This window comes from Rhopalosiphum padi, chromosome 1 (assembly GCF_020882245.1).
Source record: "Rhopalosiphum padi isolate XX-2018 chromosome 1, ASM2088224v1, whole genome shotgun sequence".
Lineage (NCBI taxonomy): Eukaryota > Metazoa > Arthropoda > Insecta > Hemiptera > Aphididae > Rhopalosiphum > Rhopalosiphum padi.
Window position 1 is genome coordinate 79554246 of NC_083597.1, and position 12586 is coordinate 79566831.

The window sequence follows — 12586 nt, forward strand, 5'->3', positions numbered from 1 at the left end:
TAGTCCCAGACAGAGAATAATTTTTGTCACTTTTATACATGCAATATCACAATCTCAAACATGTCACGCATATGCCAATAAACAAATATTATATACGAAATCCGATCAAATTCAGAAAACGGTCGTGCGTAAGTTTCTCAACTATTTAAACTTCCTAATGTCTATGATTTAAACGTATTTGTGCACATATTTATATACCTTATACCTATACACAATGGCACAAAATAGTCATCCTGAATTTGAATTTTTAGCAAATGACAAGTACGACAGCGAATGCCGTGATTTACCACCATACTGTTATACAGAAGTCACGGAGATCGATAAAATTGTTCGGCGTACAGCTCTAATTACACAAATATGGTCTGCTGTTTAATTGTTGCAGTGGACGAGCACAGCTGTTGAAAAAAACATTGTGCGATGGTACAGGATCACTGTATAGTCGTATTATATTTACATATATTTATTATGTATACAAGACGGCAGTCCGAAGGGGTTGCTACTGTTGCTGTGCAGCATCGTCCTGCGTATCTTGTATATATATATAATATATACCCTGCAAGTGGCGGCGTGCGGACAAGTCGCGACGGTGGTTTTTACAATAACCTCGAGAGCGTATGTATATGTATATAATATCGCCGGCAAAGATAAAAGCTTAAAAGTGGCGGAGAGCTTATTTAAGGCATCGGAAGTCGTAAACAGTGGCGGCGGCAGCTATGGCTTTTGCTCTTGTATAAATATATATATATATATACACGAGTATATTACAACCGCACCGTCGCCGTGCCTGTACCGCGCGTCTCGTTGCGATCGGGTTTTTATAGTGTAAACGGAGAGAAAGGGTTGGTGTGTTTTTAGGGTCGATAAGGGATTCGGCTTGTCATAAATATTAAGAGTGTAATTTTGTCTTTTACGGGTGTGCCTTATCCCAGAGGTATCGTCTGCCACCGCCGTCGTCGCCACTACTGCGGCGCAATACATACCTATATATATATACACAATATACATGGGAAGGGTGTGGCGAAGAACAGTGCGAGGGCGAAAGAACGAATCGTCCGTCGCCGACGATCACAAGGAGAGGTAGAACGGGGAAAGTTCGATGGAAGAAACGGCGGGAACGAGAAAAAAATACTCCTGCACCCCGCGGATCGTCACAGTGTTTATTAAATTTTTTAATTGGACGTTTTTCCGCGTGCCCGATCCGATCCCCTAAACCCCATTGAAAGACCAGATGAATATTACACGCCATTTATTATATTATTGTATACATAATGCACGTATTATAGGTACCCATTAATAATGCTTCTAATATACGATATATTGTATAACGCGATGTATATAATACACATATATATAGTATAATATCATACACTGTTGTGTACCAACTCATACACGCGGTGTGCATAGGCGTTTGTATATCATGCAACGCGTTATATTACAATTTTTGAATTTTATAATATCCTATAATATTTATATTATTTTGCAATAACGCTGAGCGCACTTACGTGCGATTTACTTTGAATAAAGCTCCGAAAAGATTTCAATATAGTTAAAACGAATATATATAATTATAGAATTCAACACTATATTTTGCGTACATGCGTGTACTTTATATGCATAACCAAGTACTCGACTTAATTACGATGTCTACACATCATCGTTATAATATAATATTGTATTTAAATAAAAAGTTTTCCGACTAAACATTAACTACGTTCACATATTATCACAAATCAACAACTGCTGCAAGCATATAATTATTACAACAAACGCGAGTTACATTATATACATATAGTTTATTCGATACTGTTAACTTCTTTTTACGGCCCTATTTTTTTAAATATTTTTTTTTTTTAAAAACGCCTTTTTATTTATTCCACGTCACCCCTCTCATAAATATCATAATGATATTGCATTTTTTTAATTACTCTTATAATATAGACGACTGATTAATATAAACGAGATAAACGCTCGCACAGTATATTAGCTATATGATATGAAAAACTTGCGTGACGGCGAACGTTAATGCGTATAGTTTTATCTGAACGTTATCAAACGAAACTATTATGCGCTCTTGTTTCGTACAGTAACGAATTTATTAGAATCATTTTTTTTTTTATAGTTGTTATTATTATTATTTTTTGGTTTTTAGTTAAACGACTTTTAGCCTCCTTAGTTCTTATAACAGTAAATTGGAATACGTTCGGTACATGCCACTGAATAATTTAGATGCATTACGGGGAAATTAAAACCAGAAAAATGTAATACACAGCAAGCTTATGTACTGCACAACAAATGAACAAACGGAGTGTTATCTTTTAACTAGTTCTTGCAGCAGTCGTCGATTAAATATTATGGACTGGCGGAATGAAATCCTGAATTAAGCTTTCTGTCAAACGACTTGTAATAATTTGAAGTAGATAAACAATTCTCATCTACCTGTGGATATCTACTTGTACTGAGTAATTTTGATGTCAATGTGTGTACCAATGTTCGTGTATGTTATCGACTTATATATACATTTATTATCAACTAGATACGATAATAAAAACAATAATATTAATTAGTAAACAAAAATATGATTTGGTACCTATTTGCATCATAATAATAATGCATAATAATAATTATTATTATATTAATTGTACAATAAAAATGTTCTCAAATAAAATTTTGGCATGTATAATTTTTTTAACGTATGGGTAGAAATAAGTACAATACTACGATGAGAATTATATGACATATATATGTATATATATATATATATATTTTAATAGCTTCCGATATCCCAATTAATATAGTTCAACAATTACAAACTCGGAATTATTATTTGAAAGTTAAAGTGATTATTTTAAGACTACAATTTTAAAAAAAAATACACGAGGTTGGAAAAAAACTAATCAAATTTTGATCTTAGACTAGTTTCTTATACTGAATATGTATTATGTTTATCCTAATTCATCGTTGAAACTATCAGTACCTATATAACATTTTTAAAATGTATTATAGTCAAAAACTATACACATCATGCAGTGAGAGCGTAATCGGTTTTTACGTTGATTGAAGTATATACGCGCCCAAAACATATATGCAGTACTTGTACCTATACGGTATGTATATGCATATTGTTGTTGTTTTCGCAAGCAAAAGTAAACAGGCGGAGACGTGGAGTATGCAGGTATGTGCGGCACACAAAGTTTTGTTTTACTAAAACGGTTTTTTTTTTTTTGAACAAAAAATGTTTTCTCCAGTTCAGTTTTGTTATTAAATATTCCTTTATTATCATTTACGATAATATTCTACACGATGACGCATGTTTTCACAAACTTTGAGGAAAACTCCGAAACAAGAATTTAAATAATATAACATACAACACATACACACAGGTAAAACGAGGAAAACTAGAGTTCCTACGGACGAGGAACGACAACGAAAATAAAATCTACACGGTACACGTGCAGGAAAAACGCGATAAGTGTCGCGAGTATATCGGCGAACGTATAGCATATTGTAATAATATAATAATATTACAATGGCGTGTATACGAATAACGAATCGAATACGCGAAGAATTCGTAATAATGCTCGGCAACAGAGACACCGTTATTAAGCCTTATCCATTTGATATACAGTGAAATAAAATATGGGGAAAACAAATTAACCATTAAATCCGATCGATGCTGATGCAGTCGATCGTGACTAGACCGCCACCTCGCGCAAGCATAATATCACAGGTATATTATAATATAGACACACTGCAGCGCGGACGACGCGAAGAGCCCGGAGATTTGAATATCACCGGTGTAAAATATTATGTGTGTCCAAGACGGCAAATAACAGGTTGCCGTGCGTGCGCAATGATTGGTGGGTGCCCGTGGCCCCCCGATAATGATTATTCGGTAGATCGACAGCGGACGGACGGGAACACACACGTCGTCGGGGATCAACCGTCGTCGTCCAAAAATCATCGCCTAATTCGCACGACATAATATTGTTATTATTATTATTATTATTACGCTTTATATGACGTGTGTGTGCGTCTAGATAATGTGCTCTCGAGCAGGTAGACAGTAGGTATATAATATACGTATATATACGCCCACGACGTCGGCGGCTGCGATACCGTTTTAATTGTTCCGACCGTGTATAATTTTTCCATTTCATTCTCACCTATTATTGCTCACACGCTATATAGTTAATATAATTTATAATATATTATATTAACGACGCGTACACACATTATAAACCGTGTGTGTGTGAGTATAGGTAACGAATCAAACCGCAGGAAAATGTAAAAAGAAACATTACTCAACGGTGCGATAAAACAATGGACGATACTTCGCGGAATTGATGATTTATACATATCACCGACTTTTCTGCGTGCATAGTGCATACATAAATTACATCGAACGTCCAACAAAAAAGTCTCCCTGTGAAAAAGTTTCATTATTAAAGTAGCACTTACGCAGATATATAACATAAATGCAATGCATTTATATACCTATATTTAATACTAAGTCGTTATATATAGTTCCTCGCGGGTAATAACCAATATATACCTACATCATATAGGAACACTTTTTTTTTTTTATTAATTATCTTTCACTTTTTTTTCTATACATTTTATGGGTTCGACAAATTATCTAACAAAGCATTATATTATCGATAAATGCATAATAATATAACCGCTTTTACAATATTATTTATTACAATTGTTCTCGACGACATTTTACCAACATATACATTTTGCACGTGTTGACGGTGGAATTTTTTTTTTGTTCTACGGAAACGTCGCATAATAATTATACACAATTACACATATTATATAGGTAAGGTTTATTTATAGACAAGTTAAAAAAAAATGTGCAATATCGACATTAATATTGTTCGCTGTTTAATTTATCATGTACAAAAATACAACCTACCTATAATAACAAATAACTATAAAATATGTATCTTATCAGCTTATATTTGTCACATTCCAATCGTTCTGATGAAATCGCACAGAGAAGATTTTATTTTTTTTATTTCATCTACAATATAAACCATGCGATAACTGTTTTATAAGTGACGATTTAAAACGATGCTTAAAAAAAGGGACAACCATCCATACGGATGAATGAGAAGGGCTGATTACAAATGCTTAGGTGAAATGGGCTGTATACCTTCCTACATCGCTGTATGGTAAACCATCGACAACAGCATTTTGGTCTCGATCCTGCTATGGTTTTATAATCAAAGAACACGCATTAAACTCAACTATCGAAGGAATTTGGCGTTTTTTAACTCAAAAGATACATAGCTTAAAGAATAGACTTATTTAGACCTATTATTATTGATACGGCAGTCAATAGTTTAATAATAGAAGCGATAAATAAATTATACCATATGTGCTTTTTTTTGAGATTAGGAAGGACATTAAAATATATTTATGTATATGTACGTAGTTACCTACATAAATATTAACAGTATTAATAATTAATAACATGATGGAAAATAATGATTTGGTCTTGGTGTGTTAAAAGCTTTGGACAGGCCCTAAAAAAAACATTGTCAGTTTCATATTGAACGATGGACGAATATTTTAAGACTTCGTTATTGTATTAAAAATGAATAATTTTGGTAGAATTTGACACGAATAATTATATAATGCAGACTAGACGTCACGAATGTTTATAATAATACAGTAGATGTATTTATAACTTACGGAAACAAATAGGTACATAATGTACATATTAATCACGTTACGTATTATAAATTATTATATACAAAAGATATTTATTTTTTCCTTCAAATCGTCTGGATTTTATTTCAAATGTTTATAATGTTTAGACGGACATTTTTTTGTTACGTTATTCGGTTGTGATTAAATAATATCATTTTGACTTTTCGAAACGTGTAAACATTTTTAATACAGCTAATACAAATACAATAGATAATAATACATATGCAGGTTAGGTATTAGTAGGTTTAGCCATTGCATAATAATTACGTGTGATCTGTCGTAACGAACAATTAAATACAATTATAAACTCTGATTACTAAATATTTCATAACGAAGAATAAACGTTGACGATCATTGTTTCCTTGGATAAATATTTAGAGCGCCGTTATTTTCAGGTAAAAATTGTAAAATGTATAAAAATTGAAACAAGATAAACCAATTAACATTTTAAAACAAATACAAATAAAATATATTTACACGTCATAAAAACTAATAGATTTTTTTCAAATCAGACGATATAATATTTTATTATAAAATTATACGAAGTTTGAACGGATATTAATAATTATGCTAAATTTCAAAATTGTATATTACGTAGCATCATCTGAGTTTTTCGCTAGAAATTCATCAATGGCTGTGGATCAAACTATCATTTATCGGTACATTAATACTTCCCAACGAAAGTTGTTGAAAAAAATTAATTTTTTTCTACATTTTAACCGTAACGTTTTAAAGAGTTTTTTTTTTGCTATCGCGCGTGTATTTATAAGGTTAACTTCCGTTTTTTCTTCAAACATTTGTAAGTATCTAAAAATAGGTATATAACAAAAAATAAAACATTAAAAGCTGAGGAAAAAACCGAAGTACGGCTGATATGAAAAAATTATGAAAAACACAATATAAATCAAAATGTAGGTTGGTGTATGTAGGAGGCACATTTTACTCGAAACTTGGCGATAAATTATTACTCTGGGTTAATATACTATTAACATATCGTTTGTGTGCAGGTACATACTAAATATTGTAACGTCAATGTGTCCAAATATAGGCACACTACTTATACATATATAGGCGAATTATTACTGAACTGTAATTTGGCTGACATTTTTGTTTCAGCCCTTGCACAAACTGGGTAATTGCAGCCGAATATAATTGCGCGACTAGATTAAAAAATAAAAACGTATAGTACGCGTGTAAATATACGTATATATTCGTATACACAGCATAGGTACACGCGGGACACCCTTGTGACCTTTTAATACGTTTATGTAAATCCGAGTAATTAATCATTTTTATAATGCGATTTCCCTGTTGATCGGCCGGCGATAAGTACACGTCGGGGTATGAGCCATAAAATTCGATGAAGTCCATATTTACGACGTGGGAGTGGTTCTACGGGTCTATACATATTTTTTCTTTTTTTTGATAACTTAATCAAAATTAAAACAACGACAACGGCGAATTTATGTACATATACCTAATATATTATATAGTCGTAGGCGCCCACCGAAATATAATATATCTGCATATAAGAGGCATGTATGAAAGTTGTGCGTGTTTCCATTGTTATTATACAATAATATATTACACGCGCACCTATATAATATTATGTATATATGGTGGAAATCGAAATAAAATAATAACGATAATATTAAAATAAATATGATATGATATTAAAATATCGGTTTGTACTGATGGCTGAGAGCAAACGTTATAATATTGCTGCAGTGGCGTCATTTCTGCGGAAAAAAAAATAAAAACAAATAATCGCAGGCGATGCAGTTAATATCGACTTACTGCGCACCGCACATCATCTGATACATACACATATTATATACATACGTTTCGCTGCAGTTGCATGCGCGTGGTCAAACGACTTTTTACCGCGGTCATCGCTTCAGCAATAGCGTGTGTCTCTAAAACAAAACAAAAAAAAAATTAAAATTAAACAGTAAAAAACGGCTTCTACTGCACACACGGCTCGTTTGTCGTTCACCTGCGTTCGTCTACACACGTTATATATATATATTTATTACGTACGAAAACCGACGTATTTATTCCTCTACAGGTTATAGCGACGCATACGCACTCACATAAACACTCATAAACACACACACACACACACATACACACGCACTGTATATTATATTCATTTTTCCTGCAGCGGCAGCAGTAAATTTATGCGCGCGCGGAATATTCCTTCGTCATCGATACGCCCACCGATATTATGCGATCCGCACACGCCGCCGCCACCGCAATGCCATCATTGTACATATATAATATTATTATAATATACACGAGCGAGCGTAATTATTATTATTGCCAGCCGTCTATATAGTATATAATACAGTAATTGGAGACGTCTGTCACCTGCCCCGTCGTTTTACCCGTCTTTTTCACTCCCGCACGCCTCCGAACTCTCCTACACACACACACACACACACACACACACACGGGGTTTATTAATAAAAGTATATATACTTTATATAGTGTTATTATAATGTGCTCGAGACGGTATATACCTTCCAGTGTAATACAATAATAATTATATAGACCGATCGAAATGAAACAACGCGTATATTATATACTATATATATTAGTTAGGTATATTATATAGTGCGCGTGTTTCTATTTTTTGTTCGTCTCTCCGCACGCGAGTCGTCAGGTGCTAATGATGTACGACGGCGGCGAATATAAATATTATTTTAGCGACAAGTGCCCCTGAAGCGGTCGCGGTAACAAAATAAAAAATAAAAAAGGGAAAACGTCGATCTCGTACATCATCGCCATCGCATTACTTTATTATTATTATATGCTCATCGCACACACCGGCAGCAGTCCGGAGAGTTGTAGTCTTCGATAATCCGCTGTATAAATATATAGGACACGGCATAGGTGTATAATTAGCTACGATGCCACACGTCGAATTCTATAACACGGCGGCGGCGGAGGCGAAGACGTGCGTATACCTGGCACACGATATCGCGACAGTGTGCCTGTAGGCTACTCTGTCGCTGCTGCTGATCATGTTTTTTTTTAACGATATTATTATACTGTTATTGTCGAAAAATATTCATGCGCGACAGCCGTTGTCGTCGGTGTGTGATGTGTTTTCATCGCGCGTTAACTGCGTGTCGATTTCGTAAATGGTTTACGTCCGCGCTGCACGACGATGTACGATTATTATAATGTATACTTCACGGAGGTATAATCTATATTCTATGTATCGACTAACGATGTTAAAATCGAACTGCAGCTGGTGGACAAAATGTACACCAACGACAAATCGATATTATGATATTATGACAAATGGGTCAGGATTTAGCGACGAGGAGGCTCTTAGATAAATAGGTGCTCTTCGATAGACCCTCATAGATATTTTTTTTTGTTCAATAATATTTGTGATATTTTGATGAGTATAATGTGGATAATAATCGTAAATAATGAATCTTTTTTGCGTAATATATAATATATACGCTTGTTATAGGTACCACTTATTATACCTATAGCATATTGGTTGTTGCTATACGTGCGTTCGCGCCTAGTGCAGCAGATATATAATATAGATTATTATATAAAAAAATCAATAAATAATAATACATTCAACTGCGAAAATAACTTCTCTCACAGTATCTACATATATATTCGGTACGTCAAGAACTGTTTCATAGATCTACCGAAAGAAGTACTTATGGTAATTTCATTATGAAATCTGCAGTGCTGATTAAAATGTCTAAAAGTTAATTTTTTCATTAGTTCAAATTTTCTGGTCTGGCCATCGTCGAAGTGGCTAGTAAACACACAGTCGTAACATGGAGCGTGATCGCCTGTTAAAAATGTTGCTGCTAATCTGCTGTGCTGATATTATACATAAACAATATTACAGAATTACACGATAAAACAGGCACTATTGATAATATTATTTTCTTTTTCACCCTCTTACACAGCTGAGTATGAAATCAGTGTCATCAGCGTGCTATAAACTTCTCTCTTTTACTATATATATATATACAAGATATTTCCCCCGTTTTTTTTTTCATTTTCCTTCCGTCCGGTTTCCCTCGTCGACATCCCTTCGGACACCCTTCGACACGGTGTTATATCGAGAGGGATATAAAATAAATATTGACTACTACAAAAACAGTGTTTAGTAGCTCCACTCTCTCGGTTGCGGCGATGACGGCGGTGGTGGCGATCCTATGCCGCGTCGTTGACGACCGCGGTGTGTATATATACACGCCACTTGTTGCCGGTTGCAAACCCCTTCGCGTACCGCTCCTATATATACTCAAGTATATATATACTATATACATATACATATACATACACACACACACACACATATATATATATATACACGAGGCCCGGCACGCGTGAGTTCGTCACCCGTCCGCTCACTAGGCCACTGGGTCAGTGTGCGTCTATTCGTCGGACCCTCGCCTCCACCCATAATAGCCACTACTCGGGGTGTATAATAGTATAATATTTGTGTGCATAGGGTGCCACCATCATCATGTATATAATATATATGCTGCGATTCTACGGTCTGTTTTTGCTACAATCGTTCGGTTCGTGGTTTATAACAAACTCAGAGCAAGTGCCGTTATGATTTGCCATTGTTTAATGTATTGTATACTTATTGGCATTTTCTTACAAATGTTTAAACATGTTTGTAAAAATAACATAATGATACAAAACAAGTTATTACTAAAATAAGATAGCAATACTAAATAGTGTAAATTAAGATATGAAAAAAAAAATAATAAAAATAAATATTTGAATAGCTACCAATAAACGCCGATAATAATATGATTCTTATTTATTATAATATATATTAATTAATATTTATTTTTTCTCGACTAGATTGAAGTAAAATCTTCTATGACGCCTTTAAAATCGAAATTGTCTATCATTATTTTATTCTAAATCGGTAATACCATTGAGTTTTTTAATCTTTCTTTGGATACGGTAGATTGTAAGTACGTTTTGATTAATTTTAGTTTTCTAAAGAAGCGTTCTCCAGACAGTAAACAGACATGAAAAGATACAATATATATTTATATACAATTACTACTAAGCTTGAAAGAGTTAAAATAAATTCAAATGATTTTATAACATTTAAAAAATAAGTTACAAACGCGTAACAAAATAAACTATGTGCTTTATGGGCATTTATACGTGGGTAGCTTATCCAGGGGGTGGAAGGTGGAAGACGATATCAATTCAACATTACACACATTATACACATTGCAGAAGCTCATAATAGTATACGATATTAATATAAGATAAGTATATGTATGTATATGTTGTGATGGTATTGCATGCGCCAGCAAAATCCTCATTCCACACCAGCCGCCACACCGTCCGCAGACCGGATTAATGAGCACCACAAAATATGTATTATTATAACGATGAGACGGCGGTCGACAATTGACCGGAAATTAATAAACTAGACGAACGTTAGTATATTATAAGCCAAACTGGTCATTACACGTTTCTTTTTTTTCTTTTTAAATCCTCTTCGTTATTATTATTATTTATTTCCGAGTGGCTGGCGATTTCTCGTACCGGCTGGTATATTATATTATGTAGGTACTATTATATAACACACGTCAGCCACCCTCGTTTAATATGTTATCACCGCTATGAAATAATATCGATCGACATTGATAGATCGCACGTAGTATGGTTACACAACACGTTGTATCATAATGTTTTTTATAATATGTATCAACATTGAACCTATAACAGCCCTCGGGTACACAGCTAGCGCTCATATACTTGGGCACCGTCGTGATTGCATTACCTATGATAGATCCTCGTGAATCTGTAGCAGTGCAGCGAACAAAAAAAAATGCATACTCGATTAATATCATCCCCGTGCGATGTAAAATACTATCATATACATTCGTTTTCTGTAATTTTATTTATAAAAAACCTAACTTTTTACAAAAATGTGTGTGCGCGTTCATAGTGATTTATGGCCAAACCGCTCCTACCAGTGTTTTTCTGCTGCTGAAATTGTTTCATACTCACCCGTTTAACCGGAGCTATTAGATAATTTATAGTCGAACAAACTAAAACGGATACGATTAATCGCAAAAATCACTGGTGCCACGATCCTTGTTACACGTCCGCAATTGCTGTAGGTTACCGGTTTATTATTACCAGGCGCCGTGGTGAGCGATACCTCCTGCAGCTGCAACTTACTGCAACTGTACCATAAGTCGCACTACGTATGTCTCACATAGTATTACATTCTTTTAGTGAAGATATGGATGTGTTGGTTTTATAATGATGTGTATATGTGTGTGTATTTTTTTAGTTTTTTTCATGACTGAAGTTAATTCTTGAGTTAGAAAAAATGCTTTAATATTTAAATTTAAGAGTAGTTTCCGGTAGTAAATCAGATCAAAAGTTGGCACTTTAAATGATCAAAATTAAAAATAATTCTAGTACTTAAAATAATGAAGAATTTCAAAATTGTTAATAGCAGCTATAGCATATATAATATTATTATAATGATTCTCAAAATACTTAGTATATCTATAATGTATGTAATTTGTTGTTGATCAAAAGTAGTAGAACATAAATACCATGTTACTAAAATAAAAATAAATATTATACTAATAGCAATATATATATGTATAATAGCATTATGTTTTCGTAATAAAATATCTTTAAAAATATATAGGCTGACAAACAGTCTTGGCTTAGAAACGTTTTTTTTTTATATATATATAATGATATATCATATTGAATTCAAAATAACATCACATCTATTACGGCGGTGACTTACTCAATGGTGAGGTCAAATCGACATGTTATACTATACAGCAGAACGGCTTCCTCGGAGTTTTTTTTTCAT

The 12586-nt window shown here is 33.7% G+C and overlaps 1 long non-coding RNA gene across 2 annotated transcripts in view; it reads right to left on the reverse strand.

Annotated features, from left to right (window-relative positions):
- Positions 1-12586, reverse strand: part of LOC132918251 (uncharacterized) — a 106019-nt gene that overhangs the window by 48139 nt on the left and 45294 nt on the right. For both annotated transcript variants that reach the window (XR_009660433.1, XR_009660432.1), the window contains one exon: positions 7561-7634. This is a non-coding gene — a long non-coding RNA (uncharacterized LOC132918251). The remainder of the gene's footprint in view (positions 1-7560; positions 7635-12586) is intronic.